At 36.2% G+C, this 6,067-nt stretch overlaps 1 long non-coding RNA gene across 1 annotated transcript; it reads left to right on the top strand.

Moving 5' to 3' along the window:
- Nucleotides 1-2,116: 2,116 nt before the first annotated feature.
- Nucleotides 2,117-5,517, top strand: LOC148789336 (uncharacterized). The gene is made up of 3 exons (XR_016067898.1): nt 2,117-2,359; nt 2,846-2,963; nt 5,100-5,517. It is a non-coding gene; the product is annotated as an uncharacterized LOC148789336 (long non-coding RNA).
- The last annotated feature ends 550 nt before the right edge of the window (nt 5,518-6,067 follow it).

Raw genomic sequence — 6,067 nt, 5'->3', positions numbered from 1 at the left:
TTTAGGCTCTCAAGTTTCATACAGGTACTGTCCTGTCGACCATCTTCCGGCCTTAGTCTAGGGCATGAAATTGGGTGTCAGTTCCCATCCTGGACCAGGCAACTATGCTGGATACTTGAGATGCGTTTACTCTATTGATTGACAAAGGAAACCATTTCCTATTCGACCAATCGCTATGGCCATAGACTTAAAGAGTCTAAACCATCTCAGAGTGCCTAGGAGATATATCCATCATATACTAATAGGGGACGAATTCTATCTTGAAATCTACCGTCCTTAATACACAATCCGACTACACTGGACACGGCTTATAATGACCATATCGAAGCCACAGTCATCTCTCGCCAGATCCAAGATATAGCCATCATATGCATGCGACTGCCATGATTTTTCAAGTCCAAGGACTAGTCCTGTACTATCGAAGCCGGAAATTCAAGTCATACCGACCAAGCCTCCAAGGCTTTCATATGACGATTCATGCGAGTCAATTCAATCAGTTAACAACCTTGTCAACTACTCCACTAAAATTGCATAGAAATCTCATGTGTGTCACCAATGAAACACGACACTCATCGAATGAATGTTATACTTAGCACAAGTCTCTAGAGGACTCTCGATGCCTAGTCTCAAGGTCCTCGACTACGTTTCAGATCAACCATCAGAAGTTGGTTTCTTAGCTACCATCCAATTCGCAGCCCAACTACATGGGTTATTCAATTGGTCTGCGGGTATTTATTGTGACGTCAAAACACCGTTCAACGTAAACAGTAAGCACAACAAACACATGGTGCCACGGATGAATGTTTACTACATTTATCAGGATAATATCACATTTATAAAGATTGCTAAATAGTTAAAAAAAAACTGCAAATCTAATTGGCTTTCTGGTCACCATTTCTAACTATTCCATCTGTTGTTTACCACTTCAGTGTGAATAATTACCCTCCTCATGAGCAGTTGAGGTTTGCCCTTCCGGCACTAGACGGCAGTCACAACATCAAAGTACTCCTGCACCCTCTCGTCGCCATGAGAAGTCCAATTATAATATTCTGGTATAGACCCTCGCATACACAAGTGATAATTGACATTGTCGGGTGTTTTGAACTTTTTGTTTTTCCACTTCCATCAAGGACACTTAATTTTGTGTCCATCCATATGTCCATGCTGACACATGGCCCATTCAATAAAAGTTTTAACCCCATCCTCAAACTCTAGTGTAAGACCTGTCCTACCCGGGAGGTTCTTATGATACATCCATCTTCTCAGTTGTCGTAACATGATGATATATATCACTGCATATTCAAACGTATATATAATTATATAATTCAACCTATAAATTTATAAATATTAGACTAATTAAGAATACATAACATATAAGACCAAAAAATGATAAAACTAAAATAAGTAAACTACAAGTAGTTTAATTAACACAAAAGGCTTAAATTAGTCGTTACCTGGTCAACCAACTTAAGAGATTAGCTGTTGACGGTCCAAAAGTTAAGCAGTCTATATTATCAAGTGTATATACATGAAAAATCCGAGGGATATTGGGAGTGTGTGGTTAATTAGCAATTCTACAATAAATGAAATGAAATGATATGAAAACAACTTGCAACACAAATATATATAACTATATAAGACATTTTGTACCGGCCATTGTAACAACCTTTGGAATAAAATATATAGCTGTTAAAAAAAGTAGCCATTATAATGTCCGCATTTGGAATGGCTTTTGTAATGCATTTGGGTAAAAAAACCATCCATTTTTCCATGATTTCTGTAAGACCAAACCAACTTAGCCTTTCTTGCGTTTTTTCACGCGTCTATTGTAATGGCTCCTCATTTTCTTCATTGGCCCGCTGCAAAATTAACTAGTCGTTCAAAGAATAATATGAAAATACTAACGGCCTGAAATAATTAACATGTTTTGTAACGGTCTTTCTATTTTAAAACTTTATAGCAGCCTTTCATACATTGTTTGTAACGGCTGATATTATAAAAAATATTGGTCGTCCAAAAATCATGACAAATTGTAACGACCATTGTGATGTAACGGTTTTTCCAATATATTCAGGCTGTAACAGTCATTTTAAATAGCTTTGGCCGTTACAACTTAGCCTTGTTTATATTATCACTGACATGACGTTAGCAGAACTTATGGCCATTACAAAGTAGCCATTACAAATCTCATATTTTTTTGTAGTGCTTCCTTGAATCTCAATGGAAAAGATATCTTGTATTGACGCTCCATATTCAAAAACATTGAAGGGCAATGGAAATGAGAAGCAATATCGCATCCTAACAGTACGTATCTACACTCCATTGTAGCTGCAACATGCGACAGAGATACGTACAATGGGTAAGTTGTATTACTATTGTAATTTTTTTATTAGGTAGAACTAGAAAGTGCAATTTGGGTTCCTATTGGCATTCCAGTGAAATTTTCTTGTATAGGAACTTTTCAGCATGGAGGAAATTATAAGATAATGTCATTGATGAAGTTGTATCTATGATGTCAAATTTTGGGATATCATACAAGTCTATTGTTAAACAAAAAATTTAGTGTATTAATCCTTATGGCATGTTTATGTTGTCACTTGGACTAGACTAATGGGCCAATTCAAGCTAATTCGATGTTTACTAGCAATTTAGTGAGCCTGACACTATTAGTGTAGCTCGGTATGGCGGGCTATATGTTCTACTAGAAATCCCAGACAATGGCTGGGATTTTTAATAGTGCCCCAGTCTAAATTTTCTGCTCCATGTACAAAGACCTTAAAGCCCCTGAAATTGTAATGAAGATTACCACTTTGTCGTTATTAACTTTGATGCCAACCCACTGCAGCAACAAATCAAAGTCGGGCATTTACATTCTGGTACCAAGCTCTTCAAGCAAGAAACTAGTTTTGGAGGCAAAGGTCGAAGTGGTACAGTAGTGTGTTAGTCATCGCCCACAAACGCAGGTACACTATGCTTGAGCTTAGAGTTGCAGTTCAATGGGGTTTTATTAGGTCAATTGGTTTGAGATTCTCCTAATTTTGTGAGATATTAGTATGCCTGTTTAGTTTGTATTCGTAGTTTAGTCTTTTTAAAGTTTATGCCATTAGCATCCGCGAGACTATTATAATTTCTAGATTTAGATTATAATATGAGCACATTGATTGATGGGTTTGAATGTACATAATATAGGATAAATTTTGTTTTACCTAAACTGTGCAGAGAGGTAGGTATTAAAAGTTTTAATTTTCCTTAGATATGTGGATTTTCTTCTTTTTCTTGTTTTTTGTAACAATATGAATTGTTGTACATTTGAGGGATGATTAATTTATGTTACTTCTATTTTTGAGTTTTCCTCCAACTTCATTGTAGAATAGATTGTATGTTGATTCAAGCTTGGTGCTTCCATTTTAGGAATATGTAAATTGTCTTTACATACTCCTAGTAATACATAAGATATTTTTAATAGGTTTGTTGTAATATTTTGTAATATAGGATGAATTCGATTCAACGAGCTAAGGTGTTTGCAGCTCTCCATGTATTTGTTCTGGAAACTATGAAGATTTTGTATGTGTTATATTTTTCACATCAATACCTTCAAAATATAGGGAACAATGATCATCATGTGGTGTGTAATAGAAGGTCTTACACTCAGAAAACTAAAAATCCCTAAGCAAATTGATCAAATGTGCAATTAATTGAAATAAGTAACTCATTGCATTGAAACCTACTTATGAGTAGAAATGCGTTTGGTACACCATGTAAGTTGCTTGAAAAGGTTGGGGACCTAAGGCATACTAAGAATGTAAGTTTGAGTGAACAAGTAGCAAATTTTCTTAGTGTCCTAGGGCATCACAAGAAAAATAGAGTTGTGAAAGATTTCCTAACATTCTGGTTGCACAATTAGCAAGCATTTTTATTGTGTTTTGGTTCCGTGTTGAAGCTTCATTCTTTATTGCTTGCTACCATAGAGCTAGTCCCTGAAGATAGTACTAGTCCTCGTTGCGGAATATTTATGGTATACAATTTGATCAGTTAATTTGTTGTTTTAGCTGTCAGGCTACCATGGTAAGGAATAGATATATATTCACATACTACTTGACATTTTTTTCATAGGGTTGTTTGGATGCACTAATGGGATTTACATCAAAGTAAGGGTGTCTTAGAAGGACAAGGGGCCATTATTGAACACATAAAGGTGACATAGCAGTTAATATACTTAGAGTTTGCCATAGGAAATGAAATTCACATATGTCTTGACCGGTTGGGAGGGAAGTGCGACTGGTTCTAGGGTTTTTTGCTATGTAATTAGCAGACCGAACTGTTTGAGGATACCATAGGATACGAATTCGATAGCTGTTAGAATAGAAACTTGAAAAAGGGTGTTTTTTGGATGTTTTCTCCCTCATACATGCACTTACTATTTATGTGATAATGGCTACACTAATGGGATGGTTTTCTAATGCCTTATAAAGGAGTTAGTTATCATCTGAAATAGTGGGAGAACAATAATTTAGCTCCACAAAATGCACAAGAATTCTTAACACTCAACAACTCGTGATGTTATAGAACAAAGCTTTGGATTGTTGAAAATGCGGTGGGGTATTCTGAGAAGCTCATCTTGTTACCCACTCTAAATCCAAAATAAGATCATTCTGGCTTGTTGTCTCATTCACAACTGCACTCGAAGTGTGATGGAAGAGGATCTTTTAAGCAAATCATGACTGGTGGCAGTGAAGGAGGTGATGAACTATCTGTGGATTGTGCTGGCGTTAATGATCCTAATCCCACATGAATGGATAGAGACACCAATTAGCTGCAATAATGTTTAATGAGTGGAGAGGAGTGCATGTAGATTAGGCTGGTTATTTGCTATAGTGGTGAATTATTTTCTGCATTTGATTATCTAGAACATATGCAAAGGAACTGAAGGTTTGTTGAATGTTGTTTTTCTTTATCTTAATGAATGTTGATGCATTGATATGATTCAAATATTATTTCAAGCTCTACACTTGATATTTTTGTTGTTCAAGAATTCCAAGTATTGATTCTGTCGTGTAATTTTGCTTAATTTTGCATGTTGTGTTACACATCCATTTTAGAAAGAATGGATGAGGAGTGAACAAGTAATCATCGTCGCTTGAATGAGAAGGGGAGTGATAAGAGTACAAGGAAGGTGTGGACTTAATCACACGGAGGAGACAACATATCTTATTTCAATTAAAAGTACAGAAGGAGAAATCTTTAATTACAACGCTTGAATAGATTGTTTGTATGGGATGGAACTGTGAGAATGAACTTCGGACAAGATACCTTAAGTGTGTTGGAGCAATTGATCATGAAAAATGTACCGCGGACCACCATTAAAGCTAATCCACATAAGTTCCAAAATCCACACATGGAAGAAAACCAATGGAACCATTGTCACAATGCCCGGCCGAAGTTAGTTTGGGTGGAATGAAGTATGTAACATGGTAGTCTTTCAGGATGATGTGTTCGAATGCTTTGCTAAGGTTTGATTCGTAAATTTTTTTTTCTTATATAGATTGTTATATAGTGTATTATGTTGCAGTTTTGTGTAACAAACTAGAAATTTCAAGTTGACCCTGCATGCAAAAAAATGCCGCTATAAGTCTTTCCCCTATTTCCTTTCGTGGTGTGAAATATTTGGTAAGAATTGAGCCACTCGGAAGACGGTAGAAGCTTTTGGGGATGCTCCACCACCCTTGAGGGAGAATAAGGGGATTAAACACCCCTGATTACTACGTAACAAACATTGGTTCTCCTTTTCAAGCTTTGTTTAGTGACACTAATAATATATTCTCATCTTACTAGCCAAATGTAAGACAACTGGCAATAAGTCATTTGACTCCGGGAAAGACTCCTTCTCTGGCTAAGAAACAGAAATGGCAATAAGTGAACTTAAGAGATGAAGTACTCCTAAACATAATTAATACTTTCAGTCACAGTCGTAACGATTGTCTTTGAGACATAACAAAAAGAATTGAGGCGGACTATGACATAGTGAAGATGTTCCTCCTTTGCTTTCATGTTCCTCTACGTGCAACAT

This window comes from Sesamum indicum, linkage group LG1 (assembly GCF_026168435.1).
Source record: "Sesamum indicum cultivar Baizhima isolate 11 linkage group LG1, ASM2616843v1, whole genome shotgun sequence".
NCBI classification, from domain to species: domain Eukaryota; kingdom Viridiplantae; phylum Streptophyta; class Magnoliopsida; order Lamiales; family Pedaliaceae; genus Sesamum; species Sesamum indicum.
This window is presented reverse-complemented; position numbering and strand designations above follow the sequence as displayed.